Genomic DNA, 16,072 nt, shown 5'->3' on the forward strand with positions numbered 1-16,072 from the left:
CTGCTTGTTTACTTTAGTGCAAGTCAGCAGTTCTTCAACCTTTTAGCTGGAGCCAGTGTATGTGGATACACCTCTCAATCAATCAATCAATCAATCAATCAATCTGTGGAGGTCTTGCTCCTCCGGGTTCTTCGGACCACCAACCACGGACATGACAGCTGCGATCAGGGTTTTGAACAATGTTTCATTTTTCAATAAATTGTCCTTTTTGTGCTTTTCAGCCCTGTCAAAGTCTTTCTCGCTCTCGCTCACGCTCGTGCTCGTTCTCGTCTTCCACCATCAACAACTCTCTCTCTCCTTCCCGACTGCTGCCTTTAACAGAGCGACATGTGATCAGACAAACACTCTCAGCTATGCCATCTATGCACCTGTCGCTGATCTCGAAGCCGGTCCTGGCACACCCCACTTCGCTGCAGGTCTGCAGGCCACGCCCCCCCCACACAATCAATCAATCAATCAATCCATCCATCCCTCCATCAATCAATCAATTTAGGGTTCTACACCTTTTAGCAAGACATCATGAACAAGTGCATTCAGTTTTCAGAAGTCCAGCATGTCTTTGGGATGCAGTACAAATACTGGGACAGTTTTACCCAAAGTCCTGCACCTTAGTCTCGTGCGAGCGCTTTAATCCGTGCTCAAGTTGGCTACACTTAAATTGAAGGAGGTGGTCCTTCATAGAAAGCTCAAAGAAAGACAGACTGGATTGCGATCGCTCCTCGCCAAGTTCTTAAGGCTAAACGACACATTTCATATTAGATATAAACAGAAGGACTCAAAATAGTCCAAAAGCCAAGACTCACAGCGCCCCCGTTTAGCGGGCTGTGATTGATTTGATGCAATCGCTCCTCTCGCAAGTAATTAACGACAGCTGGACACCAGGTGCAATGACACTTTTGTCCACACAGCGCTGAAGCACGTCCGTGTCTTTGTTCCGAAACAAGTCCGGACCAGCACCTCCACCATGCCGACACCAGTGGAACAAATGGTACAAGTCCAAAAGGAGAGGGGGGCTATGAAGTGTGTGTCCGAGCGTGCGCGTACGTACACGTGTGTGCGTGTAAGCAGACGTGACGCAATCTGCGTGTGTGTGTGTGTGTGTGTGTGTGTGTGTGTGTTTTGCAGAGCTGAATGGCAATTGTGGCTTTTGAAAAGAAGGAGGTGGGCCTTGGTGAGTGGGGGCATGTGTGTGTGTTTGTGTCTTTGTGTGTGTGTGGACGCATGTGTGTGTGTGTGTGTGTAAATGTCACAACACCACCAGCATGGGTGAGGAGCGGCGCACTGCCGGTTCAAGTATGCCCCCAAGTGACCGTTGTGAGAAGTCGAGATGACAGACGACAACGTCTCATCAACTACACTTTCTTTTCTTTTTGGAACAATTACATTTTTTGTCAAGTTCCGAAATGAATGACAAAATTCAGAATAAGAGAAGATGGTATTGTCACCTTCGATAGCTCAGCGGTAGAGCGGAGGACTGTAGTGGCCGGTTGCTGAGATCCTTAGGTCGCTGGTTCAAATCCGGCTCGAAGGAATGACTCTTGCCTTCAGGGTGGACGGTCCAAATCCCACTGAAAAACAAACAAACAGCAAAACGTTAAAATCTAGAATCCAGTGCCTTTAAGCAAGGCACTAAACAAGCGTTGATAGCAGCTAAATAGTTTGTTACAAGCAATGTTAGGCCGTAAGAATACGGAGAATGCATAAACGAGTGTATAAATGGGCTGCTTCAAAAAAACCTACCGGTTGCGTAATTCGATAGCCGTGTCTGTACCTCGTCAAAAAATGCTACCTTAAGTTTTGGTATTAAATAACTCTCCCACTGTAAAATGACTGGCATTTAGTTATTTCATAGGACTGTGATTCTCAAACTGTGGTACCCGGGCTCCATCTAGTGCAGTGGTTCTTAACCTGGGTTCGATCGAACCCTAGGGGTTCGGTGAGTCTGCCTCAGGGGTTCGGCAGAGCCTCCACCACGGAGGTCAAGACACACCCGACTCATCGTGTGAATAAAAACTTCTCCCCATCGGCAAATTATGGATACCCCCAGTCTTTGCGAGCAATCCTTTTCGAGGGTGCTGGACATACAAACGAAGAAAAGGAACAGACCTTGCTGTGAAAATGACATGAGAGTGGCACTTGCCAAGGTGAAGCCACGCGCATCTAAACTGGTCTCTCAAAGGCAACAGCAGAAGTCACACTGATTTGCAGGTGTGTCATTTGTTCTGAGTTCATGCACTGTGTTGGTTTTGTCCTTTGAACAAGGTGATGTTCATGCACGGTTCATTTTCTGCACCAGTAAAAAAAACATATAAATTTGTCTTGGATTTTAAAGAAAAAAAAACACATTTTATATTTTTCACTAAAGAAGGGTTGCGCATATGAAACTGGTGGGGTTCGGTACCTCCAACAAGGTTAAGAACCACTGATCTAGTGGTACGCCAAAGAAACACTTGATGAAAGTACAGTGTTTTATTTTTCGTATATTCTGGACAGGGAGGACGGTATGAAAGAGGAGTGAGGGAGGCCATCTATGTCAAGGTTGAAAAACCCCATCCCTGAACAGAGGAGGCGGTCTGCGACGCCACCTGTCTCCCACATACAACACTGTCCTTTCAAGCATTCCTAAAATACTCTGCAAATTTAGCCTTCTGTCAGGTCACAGAAGATGACCAGAAGGCCATATGTGACATTTGTTTACAACTAAATGGAATGCTAACGTGGGTGAATCAGACTATTTTGGATTGCATCATGCTTCGTAATGGATTTAAATGGGTGTAATTCTGACTTTTTTTTTCATGGTGCATGAACATTTTATAATATCCACAAATGGTGTCATATTGTGTTGGTTCGATTTTTATAATTTTTTTGCACCATGACTAGAGAAGGTTGTTTGCATTGGGTCATACAAGTAAATGATGCGCTTAGTGCAATTTAAAGCATCAATCATCCGCAGCGATCATTCTGCCACACAATGCTAACGAGGGGAAAATACACTCCAACGACTGTTGTTGGCTTTGACAGTTAGGATTGCTTGTTTGCATCAAAACCGTTGTGCTTGCCCAGGCACACCCTCCTGGTGTTGGAGTATAAATATTCGGGGTTTTGGCACCAGCCATATACAAAATGTATAAAAGTGGCCCTCGCATCTTTCAATGTTTCTCTATGTGGCCCTCGCTGGAAAATGTTTGGACACCTCTGCCGTAGTCATACGTTTCTTCTTTTTCTCTACCTTCGTATGTGGCATTCACCTTCCGCTGTAGCCATTTTTAATATAAAGTAGTGTAAAGTTCTTACTTATAGTCGTGGTCAAAAGTTTACATACACTTGTAAAGAACATAATGTCATGGCTGTCTTGAGTTTCCAATAATAATACTCGTGTGTAGGGATGTCCGATAATATCAGACTGCCGATATTATCGGCCGATAAATGCTTTAAAATATAACATCGGAAATTATCGGTATCGGTTTCAAAAAGTAAAATGTATGACTTTTTAAAACACAGCTGTGTACACGGACGTAGGGAGAAGTACAGAGCGCCACTAAACCTTAACCTTTGCGTGCCGACCCAGTCACATAATATCTACGGCTTTTCACACACACAAGTGAATGCAAGGCATACTTGGTCAACAGCCATACAGGTCACACTGAGGGTGACCGTATAAACAACTTTAACACTGTTACAAATATGCGCCACACTGTGAACCCACACCAAACAAGAATGACAAACACATTTCGGGAGAACATCCGCACCGTAACACAACATAAACACAACAGAACAGATACCCAGAAACCCTTGCAGCACTAACTCTTCCGGGACGCTACAATATACACCCCCGGCATTTTTTCCATAACTTGAGTTGATTTATTTTGGAAAAACCTTGTTACATTGTTTAATGCATCCAGTGGGGCATCACAACAAAACTAGGCATAATAATGTGTTAATTCCACGACTGTATGTATCGGTATCGGTTGATATCGGTATCTGTAATTAAGAGTTGGACAATATCGGAATATCGGGTATGGGCAAAAAAGCCATTATCGGACATCTCTACTCGTATGTTTAATGTGCCGACAATCCATCAAGCGGTGCGGCTTCACAGCTTACCGAAGTCGTACTAAAAACATTTTGACAGAATTTTGAGCTCCGTGTGTAATGTTCTATATTCTCAATGGAACATTTAAAGTTTTGGTGTTGTTTACTGCCAACGTATCTCTTATGTGTGACTGCCATCTACAACTCACACTTATCATTACACCATGTGCCAAATAAAATTGCTTCAAGGTCAGTAAGCACAACCAGAATTATGCTGTACATTAGGTGCACCGGGTTATAAGGCGCACTGTCGATTTTTGAGAAAATGAAAGGATTTTATCCATCCATCCATTCATTTTCTACCGCTTATTCCCTTCTGGGTTGCGAGGGGCGCTGGAGCCTATCTCAGCTACAATCGGGTGGAAGGCGGGGTACACCCTGGACAAGTTGCCACCTCATCGAGGGCGCCTTATAGTCCGAAAAATACAGTTAGATTCCTCTCGGGGTGCTGTTGCATGGTAAAGACTGCTGTTTGGCCCCAGGACCATTGGCAGCTCTGGCTTTAGACTGAAGTCACATTTGAAAAGATGCAAAAAGATCCGATTTGAGGCACTTTGGATTGTTGAGACTTGCAAAAAAGTCCGGGTCACTAGAAGGTAAAAAAAAATAAAAAAATCAGATTTGGTGCGCAGTGTAAACGCAAGGCCAAGTGCATTCAGCAAAGTGGGGCTGCTGTAATGAGTTTTGATCCCGCTGGCTCTTTAAGTGGCCCTTTGACAGTCGTCCTAACAGATTAAACCCCCGTTGCGCTTTTCCTCCGCGACCCCGAGGATTTCCCCCTGGTCCCCACAAAGGAGAGCGCTAAGATGTTAAGACACTTGCAGCGAGACGGCAAACAAAGCGATTGAGCTGTTGTGTGCTTTTCTATTGTGGCCGCACGCTAATGAGCCGCTTTGTTCTGCTCTTATTTTGAAAATCAAACGTCCATAATGAGTGCTTGGGCTACTTAGTGTAATAAGAGCTAAAGATCAGAGGGCCTGCTTATCGTCCGCAGAAGACATGACCACGAATGTTTAGAGCGCTGACTCCCAAGAGTCCGTCCTGTATCTGCTTCCTTCCTGCCTCGCCGGCCATGTTGACACGCCATGGGTACGTTATTAGTGTCTTCCTGCGCCCGTCTTCTCCGTCCTGAAGGGCCGTTTACAAAGATGGCGGATTGTTTACACGTCAGCAGCGCTTTGGACCGTGAAAAACAAACAAACAAAACCGCTTCTAAAGGAAAACTGCCCATCTTGGGAATTTTGCCCATTATCCCAATGTGAGACAAGAACTCGTCTTTCCCTTTTCTGTGCTTTCTAAAGACTGAAAAACTGCTCGTGGGAGTCGGCTAAAAATGCAGGCAGTTCAAAAACCTCCAACACCGTTTTATATAGAGATGTCCGAAAATGGCTTTTTTGCCGATATCCGATATTCCGATATTGTCACCATCTACGGTCAATTGTCCATTGACCGTAGATGGTGAAATCCCTAAATTCCTTGCAGTAGCTTGTGGATAAATGTTGTTCTTAAACTGTTGGGACAATTTGCTCGCGCATTTGTTGACAAAGTGGTGACCCTCGCCCCATCCTTGTTCATGAATGACTGAGCATTTCATTGGAGCTGCTTTTATACCCAATCATGGCACCCACCTGTTCCCAATTAGCCTGACCACCTGTGGGATGTTCCAAACAAGTGTTTGATGAGGATTCCTCATTTTTCTCAGTCTTTTTTGCCACTTGTGCCAGCTTTTGAAACATATTGCAGACATCAATAGCAATTTTAAAACCTAAACGCCACCAAACTACAACTAGGATGCACGTTACAATCAGACAGCTGGTGCGTAACAAGTACAACACTTACAGTATCAACACTTTTTAGGGCGCAACAGAAAGGGAAAAACACAGCAGAAACTATATAAACTATTGCCATCTAACATCTTGGGACTTGCAACTGTAATTGCAACTTAAAGTCATACTTGCAAATGAGAAATATATATAATAGAGATGTCCGATAATGGCTTTTTTGCCGATATCTGATATTCCGATACTGTCCAACTCTTAATTAACGATTCCGGTATCAACCGATACCGATATATACAGTCGTGGAATTAACACATTATTATGCTTAATTTTGTTGTGATGCCCCGCTGGATGCATTAAACAATGTAACAAGGTTTTCCAAAATAAATCAACTCAAGTTATGGCAAAAAATGCCAACATGGCACTGCCATATTTATTATTGAAGTCACAAAATGCATTATTTTTTTTTAACATGCCTCAAAACAGCAGCTTGGAATTTGGGACATGCATGAGGAGGTTGAAGTGGGCGGGGGCGGGGTTGAGGTGTGTGAGGGGTGTATATTGTAGCGTCCCGGAAGAGTTAGTGCTGCAAGGGGTTCTGGGTATTTGTTCTGTTGTGTTTATGTTGTGTTACGGTGCGGATGTTCTCCCAAAATGTGTTTGTCATTCTTGTTTGGTGTGGGTTCACAGTGTGGCGCATATTTGTAACAGTGTTAAAGTTGTTTATACGGACACCCTCAGTGTGACCTGTATGGCTGTTGACCAAGTATGAACTGCATTCACTTGTGTGTGTGAAAAGCCGTAGATATTATGTGATTGGGCCGGCACGCAAAGGCAGTGCCATTAAGGTTTATTGGCGCTCTGTGCTTCTTCTTACGTCCGTGTACACAGCGGCGTTTTAAAAAATCATAAATTTTACTTTTTGAAACTGATACCGATATTTTGAAACCGATACAGATAATTTACGATATTACATTTTAAAGCATTTATCGGCCGATAATATCGGCAGTCCGATATTAGCGGACATCTCTAATATATAACAACATGACTTTAGTTATTATAACCAGCTAATTTTTTTTAATGTTACAATTAAAAAACAGCTTTTATTATGAAAAACAATAAATATTAACACACACAAAAGTAACAAAAATTGAGTACCGGTATCGATTCCCCAGGTACCTGGAATTGGTACCGTATCAGTTCAAATGTGAACGGTACCCATGCCTATAAGTATGTACAGTATGTACTGTAGTAACAGGTACATTCATGGTAACATGTAATATTTACAGTATTTTGGTCATTTTAAGTATTACCGTAACTTCTTTTTTAAGCGCATTGATTTCACAGAGTGCATATTGACGAACGCTACTTCCGTTAACAACAACGTGGAGAGATACCTTCTGTGTCTGCTACCAGTAAGGACTTGGTCAGAGCCTTGGAGCGTCATCCTGTAGCACTATTGCTAAATGTTTTGAATCAAAACAGTGACTTACAATGTCCGCTCTGATGGGATGGTTGTATCTTTCAGCACATGTGCTCTGCTTTCGCTGCTAAATTTGGAATAATCCTAAAAAAAAAATAAAAATGCTTCCGAGCGCTGTTGCATTGGTTTTATGCTGTGGTCTATTCGTTAAGGGCCTAGTTGAGAGCCTTCTCAACCAGCTAGTCGCTAGTAATAGCTGGTTACTCAGCAGTGGTCGAAGGAGCAGTGTGAGCAAGGCGATGTCTCACTACGCCAGATATGTACTGTAAATTCTGGACCATAAGTTAATACTTTTTTACTACACTTTGAATCCTGCGGCTTATAAAACGGTGCGGCTAATTTATGGATTTTTCTTTGCTGACGGCCATTAGAGAAATACATAAAAACAATATACACTGAAAATGTGTTTTATTGTCTGTGCCATGGTGCCATCTTTTGGACGAGTTTGCTAACTGCAGGCGCTGCAGTGTCCTTCCATTCAGTGTTTTCAACCGGAAGTAAAAGTGCTGTTCGTTCTTCGAGCCGTCCATAGCGGTTCTACTCGTATGGATTCTTCACCCACTTTTATTCTTTGGCTTTTAACACTACATTAGTTGTGTGGTCCTCTGTCCTCTGTTGTCCTCTGTGTTTTAAAAAAAATAAATTTTGATTTCTATTTACTGTTTTTAATTGGTTTTTCCCTTTAAAATAGTTTTTAATCATATTTATTTTTATATTGTTTTTATATTGGTTCTATATTTATTTATTATTTGTTTTTATTCAGTCATTGGTGGAGCTAAGGATAATATTTGATTATTATTTTTAATATTATTTTTAATATTGTTGTGCAGCACTTTGGAAATATTTTTGTTGTTTAAATGTGCTATATAAATAAAGTGGATTGGATTGGATCACGCCAAGCAACAATTTTTTAATATAACTAAAACTGTTTACACTTATGTGGAGGTTGTCCTCCAGGGGGTTCTTCAGACCACCAATCACTGAGATGAGAGCCCGGATCAGGGTTACAATGCAGTTTTATTTTTAAGAGTTCAGCGGGTTGCTTTCCAGCAATTGTCTTTTTTTTGTCCGTGTCCGTCACGCTCTCGCTCTCACTCCAGCTCCAATTACCTCTCTCCTCCCGGCTGCTGCTAATAAAGGGCGACAGGTGATTAAATGACAAGGCCCATCTGGGCCATCTACGCACCTGTCGCTGTCTTCGAGGCCGGTTCTGGCACACCCCGTTCCGCTGCAGGCCCGCAGGCCACGCCCCCCTCCACAACTTACTAAACCGTCCCATGTGTGATGTCTGTAGGAGTGTTTTCACGCATACTTATACGTGCTACCATAACGTAATGACGCGGGCATCGTTAGCATGAGCTAATATGCCAACAGTTTAAGTATTAATAACTTACAATGGCGTTCTTTTTGTATTGTTTCAGTTTCACAAATTCCTCAGTAAATTCGCCAAGACGTCACCGTGGAGTTATTGAGTCCGTTTAGCTCAGGGGTGTCCAAACTTTTTCCACTGAGGGCCGCACACTGAAAAATCAAAGCAAGCGGGGGCCATTTTGATATTTTTATTTTAAAAACCAATACAATATATGTATAAAAAATATACATTTAGGCTTCCACTCAGGCTTGATCCCGGGGACCTCAAAGGGTTTTGGTCCAAAAAATATAAAACATTATTCAGTATTATTATTTGTGTTATTATTCAAGTTTTTAAATCTCTAGATCAACATTAGGTGTATCTGTCAATATAACATTTTTTAAAGATTTAAATTGTATGCTCTTTTTGTCAAAGAAAACCCTTTTTTTTTAATGAAAAAAACACAAAATATACAATATTTTCACACAATAAAATTTTTAAGTGGGATATTTGAGATTATATAATAATTGGAGCCTTAAAAAGGTCAATAACTCATAACACCATTGATTGATCCATTATTATTTTTTGAGCAATGACACTTAAAAACTAATCACACTAAAATTGTAGGGGATCCAAAAGGGTCCTACTCATTAAAGTGTTAAAAAATAAATTATAATTTTTTTTTTACTGTTTAATCTATCCGTCAATTATACGTTTTATTGTTTGTTTTTTGTTTGTTCCTTTTAGGCCCTTCTTTAAAAAAAACATCTCGTTTTTTTACATGGCAAACACAAAATATGCAACATTTTCCCCCAAAAATATCTCAAAATATTTAATGTGACGTAATTGGAGCTTTGAATAGGTCAATAATTCATAATGACATTGATTTTGATTCATTATTATTTTTTAAAGAAAGAAACAGCCTACATGGCAACTTTGTGTGATTAGAGCAAACATTGCTACATTTTCTTGTTACATTTCACCTGTTTGCTCTTTAAATACCACTTTTAATGTTTTTTATTTTTTTCAATCGTATTTTTAAAATGTGCCGTGGGGCCGTTAAAAAATGACCTGCGGGCCGCAAATGTCCCCCGGGCCGCACTTTGGACACCCCTGGTTTAGCTGATTGGTGAGTTAGCTTCCGCAGCTAGCGGGTCCATGACGTTGACTTCTGTTTTGTTTGATTATCCGTTTTACTGCCGGGTTACAGACACCGTTTGGAAACAATTAAGGTACAGAATCTTACTGTTCTTACTTATATCTGTATGTATGTATCCTCCCAGGCAACTACAACCCTAGACTAACACCCTCCCCCCACCACATCCCACCTCCCCGGATTGTAAATAATCAATTGTAAATAATCAAATGTATATACTTTTTCTTATGCTTTCCGAGCTCACTATGTTCACTGCTCGCTGTACATATAACACCAAGTCAGACCTACACTGTTTCAATGTCCATTTCTCAGATGATATTATTGTTGATGACCGAAGTGCTGATATCAACCAAACCTAACCCCCCGGCCCCAACCCTCTCCACATCCCACCCACCGGATTGTAAATAATGTAAATAATTCAATGTATATACTCTGATGATGATTAACTTGTGTGATGACTGTATTATGCTGATAGTATATATTTATACCATGAATTGATTAACGTGGACCCCGACTTAAACAAGTTGAAAAACTTATTCGGTTGTTACCATTTAGTGGTCAATTGTAAGGAATATGTACTGTACTGTGCAATCTACTAATAAAAGTCTCAATCAATCAATCAATCAATGGCTAATATATGGAAACAACAATTTTTGAACTACATTTAGTGGGTGTGGCTTATTTATCTGGTGCTTCTAGAGCTGTTTTCCATCCATCCATCTTCTTCCGCTTATCCGAGGTAGGGTCGCGGGGGCAGCAGCCTAAGCAGGGAAGCCCAGACTTCCCTCTCCCCAGCCACTTCTTCCAGCTCCTCCCAGGGGATCCCGAGGCGTTCCCAGGCCAGCCGGGAGACATAGTCTTCCCAACAGGTCCTGGGTCTTCCTCGTGGCCTCCTACCGGTCGGACGTGCCCTAAACATCTCCCTAGGGAGGCGTTTGGGTGGCATCCTGACCAGAGCTGTTTTATTTTATTTTTTTTACAAAGTGGCGCATCGTTCTCTACTGGCCTGGCATGCAAATTGCAGCGTTTTTACGTATTTCAGAAGTCTGTTGAGGAGGGCTCAGTTAGATGGTCAAAGGCATCCGTCGGCCGCAGCAACACATGCGGGCTGTCCCGTGATGACACAAGGAGCACGAACAAGAGCGGGCACAAGAGGAACAGAGGGATGCTGAGGGTAAAGACGCGTAAAAAAGGGGCACTAATTGCGCTCGGCTGCTCTTTATGAAGCTACAAGTCACTCGGAGCCCCACCCTCTTAGTGTTAGTGGGGCTCGCAGAGGTGACAACTACACCCCGTAAACGCCGACTCGGCTGGATTTGTCGCCGCCGCAATCAAAGGCGAGCGCTGGGACGGGAGTTGTGGTGCGGAACAAGCATGTTAGAGAGAAAGGAGGTCATGTTGAGGTTGCGCAGTCGTAACTCTTTGACTGTAACAGTACTGCTACAGCAATTACTTTTTGTCATGCCCCTCCTTGGAGGCAACATTTATTTTCACGCCCCCCTAAATTTAAATACAATTGAGATTTCTGGCACCAGCAGTTCATAGGAAAGATAGAATGAAAAGAATTCCCAATGAGATCCTGACAATATTAATATTTATATCCTCATTACGGGTAACTTTAAGGGGTTATGTATGCACACTTGGTCATATTTCTTGGTTGAGCAGGTGGATTAATTTCAGCAGTGCTGCCACCTAGCTGGAGGCGTGTGTATTGTTCAAGAAAGAAAAAAAAAAGATGCAAATACCAATATCTGGGCCCTGCTGGCACCACTATTTGAAAAGCACGACATCATGAAGGAAAAACAGGTGGAATTCTTTCCCATTCTTGCTTGATGTACAGCTTAAGTTGTTCAACAGTCCGGGGGTCTCCGTTGTGGTATTTTAGGCTTCATAATGTGCCACACATTTTCAATGGGAGACAGGTCTGGACTACACGCAGGCCAGTCTAGTACCCGCACTCTTTTACTATGAAGCATTGTCTTGCTGAAATAAGCAGGGGCGTCCATGAAAAAGATGTTGGATGGCAACATATGTTGCTCCAAAACCTGTATGTACCTTTCAGCATTAATGGTGCCTTCAAAGATGTGTAAGTTACTCATGCCTTGGGCACTAATACACCCCCATACCATCACAGATGCTGGCTTTCCAACTTTGCGCCTATAACAGTCTGGATGGTTCTTTTCCTCTTTGGTCCATAGGACACGACGTCCACAGTTTCCAAAAACAATTTGAAATGTGGACTCGTCAGACCACAGAACACTTTTCCACTTTGCATCAGTCCATCTTAGATGACCTCGGGCCCAGCGAAGCCGGCGGCGTTTCTGGGTGTTGTTGATAAATGGTTGTGGCTTTGCATAGCAGAGTTTTAACTTGCACTTACAGATGTAGCGACGAACTGAAGTTACTGACAGTGGTTTTCTGAAGTGTTCCTGAGCCCATGTGGTGATATCCTTTACACACTGATGTCGGTTTTTGATGCAGTACCGCCTGAGGGATCGAAGGTCACGAGTATTAAATGTCGCTTTTAGGCCTTGCCGCTTATGTGCAGTGATTTCTCCAGATTCTCTGAACCTGTTGATGGTATTACGGACCGTAGATGGTGAAATCTCTAAATTCCTTGCAATAGCTCGTTGAGAAATGTTGTTCTTTAACTGTTGGACAAGTTGTTCACGCATTTGTTGACAAAGTGGTGACCCTCGCCCCATCTTTGTTTGTGAACGACTGAGCATTTCATGGAAGCTGCTTTTATACCCAATCATGGCACCCACCTGTTCCCAATTAGCCTGTTCACCTGTGGGATGTTCCAAATAAGTGTTTGATGAGCATTCCTCAACTTTCTCAGTCTTTTTTGCCACTTGTGCCAGCTTTTTTGAAACATGTTGCAGGCATCAAATTCCAAATGAGCTAATATTTGCAAAAAATAACAAAGATTTCCAGTTCGAACGTTAAGTATCTTGTGTTTGCAGTCTATTCAATTGAATATAGGTTGAAAATAATTTGCAAATCATTGTATTCTGTTTTTATTTACCATTTACACAACGCGCCAACTTCACTGGTTTTGGATTTTGTATATCCATATCTTACTTAAATTAGTTTTCACGTAAAAAAAAACAAAAAACCCTCAGGCTTTTATTTTGCGATGCGCCACGTTCAATTACTTGTAACTGACTGATGGATTGGCGTGCTTTTTGGATATGTACCACTTATAAATGTGATAGCATATTAGCTAATGATATTTACGCTAACTTGATTACATTATGATAGCGCGTACAAATATCCATGAAAACACTCCTACAAACATCCCACATGGGACGTTTTAATAGGTATGAATCGTTTTAGTTACATTGCAAAACTTACAAACTTTGTTTGGAGTGATGAAGAATCCCAGCGGAAACGCTATGGACGGTTCTAGTTCCTTTTCAGGGCACAACACAGGAAGTACGTTTCCAACCCATAGCAGTTAGCGAACTTGTCCAAAAGATGGCGCCTTTTTTAGTGTCTCTGTCGGTGTTAAAAACTACATTAAACATTGTGGCTGTTAGCGAAGAAAAATCTTTAAATTAGATGAACTGGTTTATAAACCGCTGGGTTCAAAGCGTTGGATGCGGAACTACGGTACATGTTATTGTACTGGTTTTCTTACAATATTTCTCAACTAAAAGTTAGTTGTTTTTTTTAAAAAGGCATGTTGCATGTTAAACTTGTGCGCCAATTAAATAGATTTTTATTACTACTAGGCAGTTAGTACTACTGTCAATGTCAAAGGTGGATAAATGATTAAACTGACAATTAATGATTCAGCAGCCTTAATATGATCAAACTCCTCTTGGTGTTTTTGCGCTGATTTGCAGCAAAAAACAAAAAAAAAAACTTCAATTGTTTCCACGCACACATGCTGACAGCTCGTTAATGCGCGGCAATAAAGGTTGTGTAAACACATCTGTTGGCGCTGAGTTAGCAGACAGTAAAAAAAAAAGAAAAGAAAAAAAAGCCGCCTCATGTGGTTGTAAAAAGTGTGGCGGCGGCGGCGGCCCATCAGCACAAAGTACAGCGTCGCTTTTATCGGGCACACTTGTCCCTGCACAGCTGCGTTGCCAACACTTTGTTTGCTTGTTTGCAGTCTTTTGTCGACGTGTGTTTGAGGGACGCAGTTAGGAGGCCCCGCCCCCAAACATCATCCCATCGCCATTATGTGGCTTTTTGTCGCCAAGGGGTTTATCTCCTTGCAACAAAGACCACCTGCATTAACTAAACGCCGCTTATTATGTATTATGTATTGATCCGGGGAAAATGACCCTCTTTACCAGGGGTCCCCAAACTATGGCCTGCGGACCAGATACGGCCCGCGGACCAGATACGGCCCGCCATCGTCCAAAATCCTGAGTAGGCCCGAGTAAAAAAAAAAATAAATTTTTTTTGCATGTGTATACATGTAACAGTCAGCGTTCTGCGTTGTGTATTTTCTTAGTGAGGCACACACACCGGAGTTGAATCACGGGGATTTATTCACCTTTTTTTTGGAAAAAACAAAAACAGGGCGTCACACACAGTCCACGGCAAACGGAATCTCTCTCCACAGCTCCGAGCGTCAGTGCTCACTCAATTCAATTATACATGTTTAAATGTGGAAATGGAAATAATAATAATAAAGGTAAAAAAAAAAGCATAATAGTCTCAAATAAATTAATTAAATAAAACACAGTATATAAAATATATACTTCAGCAAATAACAATATATATTAAGAAAAAGGATCCTTAAATGTGCAGCAATACACCTCATCTTTCCCACCCACATCAATTCTTTTTATATTTTTTATACAATAAACTAAGCCAAAAAAACTCATAACAGACATACCTTTTTTTTGGAAAAAACAAAAACAGGGCGTCACACACAGTCCACGGCAAACGGAATCTCTCTCCACTAAAGAATAAAGAAAAAAATACACACTCATATAAATGCTACAGCGGCACACAAGATGTCCACACAGACACACAGCAGAGCCCCTGACCCCTGCACAAACTCATGAGACAGGAGACCCCACAACAACTGCAGCTAGCAGTAAGCTAACCAAGCTAATCCACACATCCTTTAGCATACAAAAGTTCGGTTTTTTTTCAACAATTCAACAGCCATTCGGGAATTCAACACACATGCACACCAACAAGTCACAAAACAGTGTGCATTCCCACAAAACACTTTTAAAAACGACAACCAAAAAGTTTATAAAAAAAAACAAAAGGAGAGAGACATAAACATGACTTACCAGCTCCGAGCGTCAGTGCTCACTGAAGCTGGTCACAAAGGTGCGACGCCAAATCACCCCCCAGGGAAACAAAAAGGTATGTAACGGAAAATAATAGAGTGGAACCTATTTACAATGAGAAACACTTTTGGGGAAGTACACAACAAAAAATGATGTGAATAATTGAACAAAATTAAAATAAAATAAAATAAAATTTAGCTCGGCTACATACATATTCAATATGCATATATACACACTAGGGTTGTACGGTATACCTGTATTAGTATAGTATTGCGATACTAATTAATCATTTTCGGTACGATACCGCCTCAGAAAAGTACCGGTCCCTCACCCCCCCGCGCCCGCGTCGTCGTCACGTTGACGAGTATGTTCGGCAGCGCACAATCATGGTGTACTTACAAGCAGACACAGTGTGTAAACAGAAAAGGGAGAATGGATGCATTTTAGCTTAAAAACTAAAGATAAAAGTGAAGCTATCACACTAAAACGCCATCAGGAAAAGGTGCTTTAAGGTATGGCTAGCTAGCTAGCGGCTAAAGTCCAGCCCCAGTCGGCAGTGTTTTAGCTACTTCTAAATCACTAATCCTCGTCTCCATGGTGACAAATAAAGTATGTTTCTTACAAGTATCATCCCTGCAGGACGAGGAATAGCTAAACATGCTTCACTACACACCGGAGCTCACCGGCATCACAATGTAAACAAACGCCACCCTGACATCCACTGTAATGATACCAAGTACAGGCACGTATCTAGTCGATACTACTATGATTACGTCAATATTTTTTGGCATCACAACATCTTCTTTCGTTTAAAAAAAATGTATGTTATGTTTTTAAACTCAGAAAATACGTCCCTGGACACATGAGGACTTTGAATATGACCAATGTATGATACTGTAACTACTTGGTATCGGATTGATACCCAAATTTGTGGTATCATCCAAAACT

General features: G+C 41.7%; 1 non-coding gene across 1 annotated transcript; it reads left to right on the forward strand.

Moving 5' to 3' along the window:
- Positions 1-1,444: 1,444 nt before the first annotated feature.
- Positions 1,445-1,531, forward strand: trnay-gua (transfer RNA tyrosine (anticodon GUA)). The gene is given in 2 exon segments: positions 1,445-1,480; positions 1,496-1,531. It is a non-coding gene; the product is annotated as a tRNA-Tyr (tRNA).
- The last annotated feature ends 14,541 nt before the right edge of the window (positions 1,532-16,072 follow it).

This window comes from Entelurus aequoreus, linkage group LG03 (genome assembly GCF_033978785.1).
Source record: "Entelurus aequoreus isolate RoL-2023_Sb linkage group LG03, RoL_Eaeq_v1.1, whole genome shotgun sequence".
NCBI lineage: Eukaryota > Metazoa > Chordata > Actinopteri > Syngnathiformes > Syngnathidae > Entelurus > Entelurus aequoreus.